The sequence below is a fragment of the Lactuca virosa genome, chromosome 7 (genome assembly GCF_052849685.1).
Source record: "Lactuca virosa cultivar CGN04683 chromosome 7, Lactuca_virosa_CGN04683_v6, whole genome shotgun sequence".
NCBI lineage: Eukaryota > Viridiplantae > Streptophyta > Magnoliopsida > Asterales > Asteraceae > Lactuca > Lactuca virosa.
This window is the reverse complement of record NC_136432.1, coordinates 280,345,136-280,359,358: the sequence shown is the minus strand read 5'-3', so window position 1 is coordinate 280,359,358 and position 14,223 is coordinate 280,345,136.

Here is a 14,223-nt window from a genome sequence, read left to right as displayed (position 1 = left end):
CTATAGAGAATTGCAATTCAACTTAACATATTTTTATATAAATTATAAATTGAAACTGATGGGAAATACAATAATGGTTTATTGTTGAGTTTTCATGATATGGATGGTGACCGTGCATGAAAATATGATATGCAAACCATGAGGTCCACTATGATTGTTCTAGAACATCATCATCATCATCTTTATGTATGCAGATGCAAAAAACTAAGAATGGATGAGTCATGCCATGCCATGACACGTTAATGGCCAATCATCATCATGTCCACAAAACACATGGAGAAAACAACATAATGTGTGTATATATATGTTGTTTCTTGTTTGTATCTTTTGGGTTCTCTTGAAACATGGTGGCCTATTTCTATAGGGTATGGTACCATGGACGGTTCTACTTCAATTAGAAATTTGCTTTCCGAAAATACAAGTGTACTTTACTTTCTTTTTCTTCTCGTCTTTATTGCCAAAGAATGAATCTTTTGTCGTTTACATTTGTGTATTATTGATGGGATAATTAATGTATTTTTTATATTGTATATATATTTTAATTATGATTTTTTTTGTCTACATTTCGTCATTCAATTTGTTTTTTTTCACAATCAATCCTTACAAGCGGTTACTCCAGTTTAATCTGACATAATAACTTAATAGCGTAATATAATTTTCAGTTTGTACACATTTAGTAATTAATTTATTTGTGCATATTTAGTCCTTATGATCGGGTTTTTTTAGGTTTTGTTCATGACATCCAATGTGGGATAATGTTGGTGCATTAGTTTTTCTCCAAGCAGAAGATGTCTTCGACTTCGGTTTCATCTATCTCCATAATATACAACGAGATTCTTTTGGAAGTGCAAATTTGAGTTGGGAGAAAGAAATATGTAACACCCTGTTTCAAGTCGTTTCATAATTCGGGGTTGTGACCCGAAGATCAAGTATCATAAGGCTTCGGGCTTTGGGGAAAGAGTGGTTTAGACCCATTTGGATGTAGGTAATGTAGATTATGTGATCCAAGAGTTTGATTTGTGTTGGAGTCAAAGGGTAAAACGGAAAAATTGATGTTTCAGACTTGCATGAAATATGGATTTTTGTTCGGGAAGTTTTTAGACCAAGATATCTACAGAATATTGTGGGGCTCTTCAATACCTTTCTGTGGATATAAAGATCGTCAAAAATGGAATTTGAACGAAGAAGTTATGATCGTTTGAAGTTATGATGGTTTTTGGCTTAGTCTAGTACGCTGGGCATATAGGATATACGTCGGTCGTACTACGCATACCTGGAGTACACTGGGCGTATCTGGAGTATGCTAGGTGTATGCGATCAGAACCCAAACCTTATTTTTATGGTTTGAACCCTATTTAAGCTCCTTAACTTCCCCAAACCCATTCTGTTCTCAGCCTCCACCTCTCCAACACCCTCCCTTGAAAACCCTAACCCTAGTTTGAGCCTTGTGAGCAAAAAAAGGTGTTCTTGAGCGATTTGGAGTGTTCTTGGTGCATCTTGGAGAAGAATGAGCTCTTTGGAGAAGTGTTGGTTGCATTGGAGCTTGTAGATCCAAACTTTGTTCACCTTCGTCTTTCTTCTAGAGGTATAAAGTTTGAATCTTGATGATGCATTTGAAAGATATAGCTAGTCTTGGGTGTTATGAGCTTTTGGTCACTTTAGTGCATAAGTTTTAGATCTTGAAAGTTTATGACCTTGTTATGGATAAAGTATGAAACTTTATCCATCTAAACATCATATTGATTCATATCTAAAGGATTGAGACTTGGACTTATTGGATTAATTTGGAAAAGATGCACTTTCAGTCCCTTTGAGACTTAAAGACTAGATCTTGGTTGTTTGGACTATTCTAACGGATAAAGTTGGAAACTTTATCCATTATGGAGTTATTAGGAACCATAAAAATGTGATCTTGGACCTTAGTTTCCTTCCATGCATGAGCTAGGATGTCTTAAAGAGTTAAGAAGTTAGGATTTTTGGTATTGAGCACTTAATAGTCATGCAAGATCATAAAGTTAGAAACTTTATGATTAAGAATATCATTTAAGGGCTAGATCTGGATTTTGGACGAAAGCGCTTAACGATTAAGCTCTTAATGGGAAGAAAGGGTGGCAGCCGCATATGCTGGGCATACTAAAGGTTACGATGCGCGTACGTGGTCAGCCCCTTGACTCTGTTCAAACGTGTAGTACGCCCGCGTACCTGTTAAGTACGCCCAACATACTTATCGAGTTGACCCGCTTGACATTGACTTTGACTTTTACCAAGTGTTTGACCAAGTTTGACATAGGGGCATTTTGGGTATATTGATAATAAGTTTAGTTTGGTCATGTTCCAATGAATAGGTGACCAGTAGAGCTGATATTTGAAGCAGTGTCTGTTGGGTTTAAGTGTTGCGTCTTTGGGCTCGTTTAATATTCCATTTTGTTTACCCGGTTTGGGCCTGTCCAACCGTGGTCTTTCATTAGGGTTAGATTATATATTATGCATGCATGTATAGCTTTAAGGTTATCGTTCTCATTAATAGGTTTGGCATTGTAACCCTAGCACACCTCTACAGTCGAAGTTCTTCATCGAGCTCTTCTTAGGTGCGAGATATTAATCATTCGGCACCATTTGATCCATTCTTGTGTTCTTTACTCGATTAACATTGTTTTTCTGTTTAGAATCTATCGATCTATAGCACTTTATTCTCATCAGTGTCCTATTCAGCGATCTTTCAAATTGGGAGGTGAGTCTCTTCACTGTACTTATGGGTCGAAGGCACCAATTTCGGTCCATTGGATTATGTTTGTAGGATGATAGTTGTCCTTGTGACACTTACTGTTATGCGTTTATATGATTGTTGTCTTTGTAATTCTTGCTAATATGAATGTATGCTTATCTATAGGGGTGAAATAGACCTGATACTGGTTGAAAGAGACTGAAATGGGTAAAATAGACCTAGTACCGGTTGAAAGATACCAAAGGGGGTGAAATTGACCCAGTACCAGTTAAAAGATATCGAGGGGGGGCGGGGTGAAATAGACCCAGTACCGGTTGAAAGTTACCAAAGGGGGTGAAATAGACCCAATACCGGTTGAAAGATACTGAAGCGGTGAAATAGACCCAATTATGTTTTGACTGTTATGCATGTATGGTATGGGGTATTTTGGGGAACTCACTAAGCTTTGTCCTTACAGTTTTATGTTTATGGTTTCAGGTGCTTTCGGTTCGAAAGGGAATGTCTAATGTTTAAATAATATATTCACAAAGAATCTTGTTATATGCTATGGATATAGATGAAACTTTTTGTTGGGGCGTTCTTTTGTCTTGGAAGTGCAAACTCTTTTCGCGTCTTTCTTAATTATTTTGTCTTGGAAATGCAAGTTTGAATTAGGAGGAAGCAATCACAAAGAATCTTGTTGTCTGATATGCAGATGGATGAAACCAAAGGTGAAGACATTTTCTGCTTGGAGAAAAGTAGGGAATCAACCTTATTTGATCGGTTCATGAATTATATTAATGATATAAGTGATGGACGATCCACGTATAAGAACACCTCATTAATGATTGTGTCAGGCATGATGGCGTGAGCTAAATCTAAAGAAACCGGTTGTAACACCGTAAATTTTCAAACAAAATTTTCATTTTTAAATCACATAATTCGCATTAACACATTTCACAAAAACCCCAAAAAAGTCAATTTATCAAAAACCCAAATCCAGGATCCTCAAAACATAACTCCATCTCGTGTGTACAATCAAGCCGGCGCCTTCCCGCGATCCTAAGAACTACCTGAAACACATATCACATAACACGGTAAGCACAAAGCTTAGTAAGTTCCCCAAAATACCACAAACATCTCAATAGCCTCTCATTACTATATCTCAATAAAGACCCTCCGGTCAATGTGTCTCATTGGAGACCCTCCGGTCCCACAACTCGGGTTGGACCCTTCGGTCCTAACTCAATGAAGCTCAGTATAATATACATCATAAATCACAAGACATAATGCAGGATATCACAATACTCAATAATAGCATACAAGACCCTCTGCTCACACAAAGTTACCACTCACGGTAAGTATAGTGAGAAGACTCACCTTGTAAGCAAGCAAGTAAACCTCGTACCCCTCGAACGGTCTAATCCTCGCCTACATGTCATAATCATCTCTAATTAACACTTATAACCACAACTCTAAATAAATTTGGCCAATCTCTCTCTCTAACTCCTGGAATGGGTAAAAGACCATTTTACCCCTCCATGGTCTCCATAATCCAAGTCTTGACCAAACCTTAAAAGTCAACAGAAGTCAACAGTCCCTGTTGACCCAACTCGGTGAGTGCATCGATGTGACTCGTCGAGTTCCTCCTTTCCTCAGAAGAATCGGGAAAACTCCAACTCTGTAACACCCGATTTTGAAAGTGTTCGATTGCGACTTCGGAGGCCAAGGGTATAAGCATAATTTGTCAATTCGGCCTTTTATGGGTGTCAGGTCTTATTCGAAAGGTTGTAGGGCTCGGGTGTGGAGCTGGGAGCGTAGGGCTTCTAATCACATTTTCGTGGATATGAAGTTTGTAGGAAACGAACTTAGAATGAAGAAGTTATAGTACTTTGAATACATTGGCATTATTGGTCCTTAGTAGAGAAAAGTTACAAAGAGGTACCACGCATGCAAGGTGGCCAGCACAAGAGTACGCCCAGGGTAAGCTGGGGTACGCCCAGCGTAGATGGGATAAGTGGTCGCGGGTGTTGGAGACATACGCCCAGCGTACGCTCAGAGTCCTTAAACCCTAATTTTTAGGGTGTGCCACTATATAAAGAACATTATACCCTCAAGGGTCAGCCTCCTTCTCACCTGTAGACAGTTTTCACGAAACCCTAATCTTCTTTGAGTGTTCTTGGAGCTTGGAAGACTTTGTGAGAGCATTTTGGTGTTTTGGATCCACCCTTCAAGGAAGCAAAAGTCAAGGCAAGGTGATGGTGCAAAAGAGAAGGTTCAGATCTGGGATTGTTGCCTTACTTCAGACCTTTTCAAGGTATAAAGTCATGAGCTTAATGATTAATCTCTTAGATGTCTCTTAGGATGAGTTTATGGACTCTTTTGGTCCCAAGAATGGGTCTTTATGACTCAAACACGTTTTTAGGTCCAGGGTTGCCACCCTTAGTATCATGTGAGTCCCATAAGCAGTAAAGTCTCAATCTTTAGGGCTCATTTGTGGCCATGCATGAGATCTAGACCTTTTCATGGAAGTTTGTTGTCACATTTCAAGCTTGGACTCATTTGGTGGATTGCAAGCCATCAAGTAATCAAATTTATGTATTAAGATGTCGAAGAGGACCTGGATCTGTAATTGTAGCTACTGGAATGGAGTATTAAGCACTTAATGGAAAAGTCGCTTAAAAGAGGAGTACGCTGGGCGTACATGCAGGTACGCGCAACGTACACCATCTTCAGCGAATACGCTTATCGTACAAGGGAGTATGCCCCGCGTACTCATCAGTTATAGGCTTGGAGAGTTTTGGGCCTTTGGTTGGGCCAGGTAGTGGACTTTGGGCCTTAGTGGACCATCAGAAGTCAGATGTTTTGGGCCAGGAATATGTTTCGGCTTAAGGTAAGGCCCATTAGAGGGGTTGGGCCCAATTTTGCAAATTACGCCATTAGTTGGCCACTAGTGGGCTTGGAAAGCCTACCTAGTGTTGGGCTTTTATTTTGGGATTGGGCCTAAGTTTGCATCATACTGGGTCAGGGGTAGAATGGTCATTTTACCCCATGCACGGACTAAGGATTATGGTATTGGGGCCTACTTGCTAATTGGGTATATTGATCAGTATTGATAGCTCAGGAAGGGGACAAAGCAGCAACCAAGGAATTCATGCGGGAAGCTTTTGCAGTGCGATGTGAGTCTTCTCACCATACCAATGGGTCTAAGGCACCAAGGCCGACCCATTTTATGTTATGTGGTACACTAGCTGTAGTAGGGATATGTGGTATCATAGTTAGCTTTATGCTAAGTGGTGTGCTAGTGGTTATATGATATGTGGTATGCTAGTTGTCTTTGTGATACTTGCATGGAAGACCATGTGAGGTAGCCCATGGCACAATGATATAAGACCCTGGGGGGAGCCCACGACATCCTTACAGGTTTATGTACGTGTTATGTGTAGATACTTCTATGATACATGATATGCTATTTGATTATATATGATATTGGCAGGGAAGACCCCAGAAGGAGCCTGTGGCATTGAATGTAAGACCATGTGGGGTAGCCCATGGCATTCCTAGGTAAAGACCATGTAGTGTAGCCCATGACATTAGATTTAAGACCATGTGTGGTAGCCCATGGCATTCCTAGGTAAAGACCATGTGGCGTAGCCCATGGCATTGGATGTAAGACCATGTGGGGTAGCCCATGGCATTCCTAGGTAAAGACCATGTGGGGTAGCCCATGGCACGAAGGTGTAAGACCCTGGGGGGAGCCCATGGCATCCTTACAGGTTTATGTATGGATGACTTATGTGGTATATGTAGCTCTGTAGCTAATATGATATGTGTTATGTGGATTGTGTGGGGTATGCTCTGAGAAACTCACTAAGCTTCGTGCTTACAAGTTTGTTTATTGTTTCAGGTATCATCGTTCTGGAAAGGAAGGGCTCGGATTGATCGCAGTGCACACACCTATGATTTCCGAAATGAATGATTTTGGGATAAACTCTGATAAATGTATTACTTAAGGATGATCTGAAATGTTTGAGATAAATGGTATCATTGTTTTAGCTATACTAAAAATGAAATTTTTTACTCTTCATTTTTGGGTTGTTACAAGTTGGTATCAGAGCCTTGGTTTGAGGGATTCGGGGATACCTTTGGGTGTGTCTGAACTCAAACTGAGGATCTGTAAAGTTTGCAAAAGAAAACTTTTTCAAGGAAAAGGTTTTCTAAGACAAGAAAGGGTGTGGTGCATGGAATCAACCGAGCTCAAGTAAGTTTCCCCAGAATACCCACATATGTTGTCTGTTATGACTTGGTTTATGAATTTTTGAATCGCATGCTAGTTAAATCTAGGGGAGATGCCTGTATATGTTGTATGAGCTGGTAGACTTTCATGCTAGTGCTGAGTAGTCAGCAATAGATTGGCCTAATATGTGGTGCTTGTTGCCTTGGGAATAATTGGATGTCATGCTAGAATGAGAATGATTATTGGTATTAGTAACTGCTATGTGTATGCTTTTAAAATTGTATACGGTTAGGATCTTATAGCCTTAGAATAATTGGTTTGGCCTTATTTCTTGTTCCTTGTCTGGTTGTGGTCCTAGGGTAGAGTCTATTATTCGACAGTCTATTAGATCATGTTCTGTGTACAATTTGCATGCATAAGGCACCCGACAGTGAGGATGGATTGATGGGGACAACACGAGTAGTGGTATGTAAGCCGAATGTTTTATCATAGTTCATGGGACGGTGCCTAGGATGAGGTTAGCGACAGGTGTTACCTGCTTGCGGAATGTATGTGTGGATAGATTGACTTGTCTAGTGTATGCTGGTGAGATTTACCGATTACCTGAATGTTGCTTGCTTTGTACTTTGTAGGACTCTTATTAATGTGAGTTAGCTATTAAGTGAATATGCTAAGTCACATGTAGCACAAAATGGATAATCTCAGAGTGATGGACTTGACCCTGTTGCGCAGCTCTTGTATGAGTCCAACCGTTCTAGGGATGAGTCTTTTACTTGAAGGATTATCTGATATCTGCTACATGTGGCTATATTCATAAGGTAGCTAGTTGACATCAATGGGAATCTTTCAGCAGTTGAGGACAGGGGGAGGGTGGGAACTTAGGAAGGCCTAGGATATTCTCTAGTGAGCTTAGTAGGGTGATTTGGTGAAGTTGGGAACCTAAGGGGGAAGCCTAGGAGGTGCTATGGTAGAGATCGTCTTGCTGTTTAGCAAACATTTAGTATACCTGTGGAGTTAGTGACTTAGAGGATTCGAGGATTGTTGAGGAAAGTATGGATAGGTGTGGAAGGTAGTATTGGGCCCTTACTACTGAAAGCACAGGATCCATACTCAAATCAGTGAGAGTCTTGGAGAATATGAGAAGCTTACGCGAAGGAGAATTCTTGGTGATGCCTTGATTGTGGGAATAGCTGCTTTGCACAATGAGGATGAGCACGCATGGGTAGGACCAGGGTTTGGTACCAGCTCCGGTGGTGAGCCAGTTAGTAGAAGGACTGCTAGGATTTTAAGTTCGCCTTTGATCAGGTGGAAAGGATTGTGCGATCTATTGCACATTTGGGATTGGAGACCAAGTCTCAGGAATAGCTGTAGCCCGGTTTAGGGTAGAGGTTACTCCAGTTTCTGTAGTTCAGCCGTTGGCGATTGAGCTGGTGAGTGTGTCAGGATGTGAGACCCTGAATGATATGGATCTCAGAGACGATGAAGGAAGATGGATTAGGAGTACCTCAATGAGAGAGGTTCAGGTCTGGTGAATTTATTGGAGGGTCTCGGGCGCAGACCCAAGAGTTTGGATAAGCTTTTGAGAGGCCAGCAGGGTCGGATCCAGTACAACGCTTGCAGAAACTACGCGATGAAGTTTCGTTCCAAGGGTTTGGATTGTCATTGGGATCGGAATGAGGTGTTACATCTTGTTCTCAGGGTGGTCGAGGTATCACATGAGGAGGTGGTCAGGATTCCTTCAGATGTTTGCGGATATGCTATCTTCGGCCATTTCCGGTGGATATTGGGTAAATGCATCGCTTGGGAATTATGATAAGTTGGATCTCGGGTCGGTATTCTGCTATTGTCTGGGTTAGCAAGGGTTGTCAGATGCCATTCAACATGTCGAGGAATCTTTGAGAGATCTACAGATGGATGTATCTCACGGAGCGGATTCTGCGTGTACTATGATTGCTCCGATTCGTTGTCGTAATCTGTTCAGTGACCTGGGTTGCTATAGGTGTAGCAAGTTTGTGGGGGAGCCACAACTTAGTTAGGATATGGGCCAGGGGTGATTGATCGATTAGTTATCCGTGGGAGAGCCGGACGATTATGGGAATTCAGGTTGGAACCGGTAGAGACTGTTAAGACAAGGGTTGGATCTTGAGATACAAGATCATGTGGATGAGTAGTGCATGTCTCAGTAGGGCTACAGTTGGGTAGCCCTGATATTGGATCTCATAAGAACCTGGTGGTTGGACCGGATGTGAGGCTGGTAGTTTCAGGGAATCGGATAAGGGTATTTATTAATCGGTCAAGTAAAGGATGACGGGAAGCCATGGTGCATTATGCAAATGCCGATTCGAGGATCTCTGGATAGGAGCGGAGTAACAATTCGGATTTGGATAGGAACCCGAATCGGAATTCATACAGGACTTTGTTTAAGTGAGATGGGATGTAGGGCATCTTTATGCCAAGGGCATCGAGGGCAGAATTCCAGGATGATGAATGGGTTGGTTTGATGGTAGTTTAATCCATTGTGATGTGTCTCGGGTGGCTCTATCTGTAATAGATGTTGGAGATAGTGTCTAAGTCCATAACTATATTTGGTATGTACTTGACCCGACCTGGCATGGTCCATTTGGGTTGCACTTCACCCGAACAATTTACGGATAATCTTTTGAGAATAGTATAAGTTATGATTTATTAATATATTATAAGTTCTAATATATTAATATAAAATCATATTATTTAATTAGTGTTGATCTATAATTAATTTAGAATTAATTTAGAGATCAAAAGTATGACTAATTAAATATGGGCTCTTGTATTTATATAGTGTGGGCTAATGCTTATTTGGAATGGGCTAGGCTTGCATGGAAAGTCCATGGATACTCCATGGAGCTTTAACCCATGGATCTCATGGAAATGAAAAGACATGGGTATTAGGGTTTACATGGATGTAACCCTAATCCACCACACTATATAAAGGAGGCTTTGGTTCTTGAAATGGTACTAGTTGATGTGTGTAAACTAAGAAGGCCGATTTCAAGAAGTTTGTGACTATTCTCTCAAGTTTCCAAGTTTGTGGTGATTTGTGACTTCCATTTGAGGCATCCACATTATTGGTGCTAGGCTCTCAAACTCCAAGCAATCAACTACTACTACAAGGTAAGTAATTCTACTAGTTTTATTTGATTCAAGTACCCCATGCCATGCTAGTTAGGATAAGAACCTTGGAAAAATAATTATTTGCATGTATCTTAGTCAAACATAGATCCAAGGTTTCTAGGGTTGCATGTACACCATAGGAGTGTTAGAATGCTGAAAACCCATCAGTGGTATCAGAGCCTGGTTTGTTTATTTGATACTTGATGCAAAAAAAAAAAAAAAAAAAAAAAACTTGAAAATCGAAGTTTTGTTCAAAAGCTCGTATCAAAATTTCAAGTTGTGTATATGTACTTACGATTCTTGAAATTTTTGACATGAACATTAATAAACATATGAGTTTAGAAGATCATACCAAAAGTCACATTTATAAATAACCATTAAAAGAACACATAGGTTACAAAAAATGAAGAGTCTTCATTTTTAATAACCATTAACTCATAAGTTATGAGAAATGAAAAGTTTTGAAAGTTTACAAAACTTGCCCTCAAGTTTTGGAACATGTAAAGTCATATTAAAAACTTTAGTTCCAACCCCTAGAATTTTAAAAGTTAAAATTCAACCCTTATACTTTATAATATTATAAGTTTAATAATATTTATATATGTATAAGATCAAGTCGTCTTACCGCTAGTACGCCTCATTCACGAAGCCGGTCTATAAGGGGGGTATAAGGTTGCTGCCTATAAAATGGCAACTTAATGAGTGTCCACTCTCACCCACTGCTTCCTTGATCGGTGGAGGGTCGTTAGCCGAACGGGTAGGACAAGGACTTATAAATTCTCATTAAAAGTATAATGATAATACTAAAGTAACTAAACTTTATTGAATTCCCAATCTTAGTTATTTTAGGAAAATGTGAATAAGGTGCTAATCCATGAAATTACACTTTACACTTTGTTTAAGTCGTTAGTGGAGCGTGTGTGGTTAACCGGCACATTAACTTGAACTTAACAAGGTAGGTAAAGGGTGACTTAATATTTATCATAGTATCGATGGAGCGTGTGTGGTTAACCGGCACATCGATTGAGGGGTAATACATTAAGGGTACCAAGTAATTTGCATGGTTACTTCACACCTTGTTTTGTGATCCTCGACATCCCAGTCACAAAACTTGAAGGGCACACTCGAGATTGAAACATGCCATTGAAGAAAGTTCAATGAATCTCAAAGAATCTAGGAGTTTCTAAACCAATTAAAACCTAATTAAATATTTCGTTTTTCATGGTGGAAATTGGTGAATCGTCATTCACCTACCTTCAAATATCTTATAGCTTAGATTACGGCATCCCTCTTCTAAGTTATAAAATATCGTGTTGGGTCCTAGCCTTAATATTACATTTGGGTGTTTTGTTAAGGACTATCTCTATATCTAATCTAATCTATTCCCTCTTCTTTTCAGATGTCTTCCAATAACAATGCTTCTGGCTCAAACCCTACTAGCTCCTTCTCTCTCATGAATCTTTATGGGAGAGTCATCTTTGATGGGTCCAACTTTACAGATTGGATCAGAAACATCAGGATGGTCACTCGGTATGAGAACAAAGAATATGTTCTCGACAAGGAGCTGAAGGTACCCGAGCCAACTGCTACTCCTGAAGAGCTTGCTGAATATGAGGTACATGAAAAATATGCTACAAAAGTGGCATGCATCATGATGGCCACCATGACAGCCGAGCTCCAAAAGTCCTATGAGGACTATTATCCTTTTGAGATGCACCAGGACTTGATGGACCGCTACCATCAAAGTGCTCGTCAAGAGCGATATGAAATAATCTCCTCCATGATAACAACCCGAATGAAGGATGGTGAACCCATCACGGGCCACATGCAGAAAATGCAAAGGTATGTGGACCGTTTACTGAAGCTGAATGTGAACTTCCCTGAGGAGTTAGCAATAGACATCATTTTGCACTCCTTGCCATCGTGTTATGATCAATTCCGCATGACATATCACATGAACAAGGAAGAAGTCACCCTCAGCAATCTTCAAGGACTCTTAAAGACCGCCGAAAGTGGTCTAAAGGGTAAGTCGGTTGTTACTACTCCTACTCCTACTCCAACTGCGGCCAATGTCTTGGCAATCGGGCATGGCAAAGGGAAGAAGAGAAAGAACCCTTCTAAGGGTACAAAGGGTAGGACCCTTGAAGGCTCCTCTTCAAGCAAAACCAAGAAAGGTTTTGTCACTCCTTCTGCTAACCCTAATGAGGTTGAATGCTTCTATTGCCATGAAAAGTCGCACTGGAAGCGAAACTGCCCAAAGTACCAGCAAGATTTGAAGGATGGGAAAGTAAAACCCAACCATGCAGGTATATACACTATATTGTCTAATAACTCACCTCATTCTAAGTCTTGGGTCCTTGATACAGTTTGTGGTATTCACATATGTTGTGATTTGCAGGGACTAAAAAGAAATGAGAATGTGGAGCAGGGAAAGATAAACTTGATCATGGGAAACAGGAAAGCTTCACCTGTCACCAAGATAGGAGTTTATTCCTTAGTGCTAAATAGTGGGTTTACATTAGATTTGAATAAATATTATTATTTGCCAGAAATGGCAAGAAATGTTATTTCCTTTCATGCATTGTATAAACAAGGTTTCACCTTTTATTTTGATAATAATAATGGTAGTATTGATGCTTTCTTTAATAATGTTCTTTATTTTAAAGCATTACCTTGTGATGGCGTGTATGAAACTGTATCTGTTATAGATAATCTAGGAAATAATGTATTGTGTATTAACTCTTCCACTAGCTTAGATAAAGCATCCTTATGGCATTGTCGTCTTGGACATGTAAGCAAGAAACGCATAGGCCAACTGCAAAAGGATGGAGTCTTGGAGTCATTTGACCTAAAGTCAGATGATAGTTGTGAATCTTGTTTGCTTGGTAAAATGACAAAGTCACCTTTTACTGGCACTTGTGCTAGGGGTGAAGGTTTGTTGGACCTCATACACACGGATGTGTGTGGACCCTTCAGAACCGCCACAAGAGATGCTAATCGGTTCTATGTGACTTTTACTGATGATTTTAGTAGATATGGATATGTCTACCTAATCAAGCATAAGTCAGAAACCTTTGAGAAATTCAAAGAGTTTAAGCAAGAAGTGGAGAATCAGTTGGGCAGGAACATTAAGATGCTTCGATCCGATCGTGGTTGTGAGTATCTTAGTACTGAGTTCCTTGACTATCTTAAGGAATGTGGGATTGTCTCACAATTGACACCTCCTAGGACACCACAGTTGAATGGTGTAGCTAAGAGGCGCAATCGGACTTTGTTGGACATGGTTCGTTCCATGATGAGTCGAGCTTCACTACCAATCTCATTTTGGGGGTATGCCTTAGAGACTGCCGCCCATATCCTTAATCTAGTCCCTACAAAGAAGGTTGCCAAAACACCTTACGAGGTGTGGACTGGAAAAGTTCCCAATCTAGACCACATCAAGATTTGGGGTTGCGAGGCTTTCGTGAGACGCGGGACTCACGATAAGCTCGAACCCCGAAGCGAAAGGTGTATTTTCATCGGCTACCCACAGAAATCCTTTGGTTACATCTTCTACAGACCCAGTGATAATGTGGTCTTTGTAGCAAGAAGAGGATTCTTTCGAGAGAGAGAATTCATGAGCCAAGGAGACAGTGGGAGGCAAATTGACCTTGAGGAAATTCAAGAGTCAAGTGGTGAAGGAACCTTAAACCCTAGCCCTCAACCTGAGGAGGAAACTCCTATTGAGCCGACTGAAGAATCTATACCTCTGAGGCGTTCCACCAGAGTTAGGAATGCACCTGAGCATTATTATGGTTTTCATATTACTGCAGAAGGTGAGACACTTATCAGTGATAACACACTGGTAAATCTGGATGAGCCTAACAGCTACACGGAAGCCATGGCAGGCCCTGAGGCTGCTAAATGGAAAGAGGCTATGGATAGCGAGATACAGTCCATGTATGACAATCAAGTTTGGAACTTGGTTGACAATGTACCTGATCGTAAGATAGTTGGGTGAAAATGGATCTTCAAGAAGAAGACCGACATGGATGGTAATGTACACACTTATAAGGCACGACTGGTTGCAAAGGGTTATTCTCAAACTCCGGGAGTTGATTATGATGAGACCTTTTCACCAGTGGCCAAGATT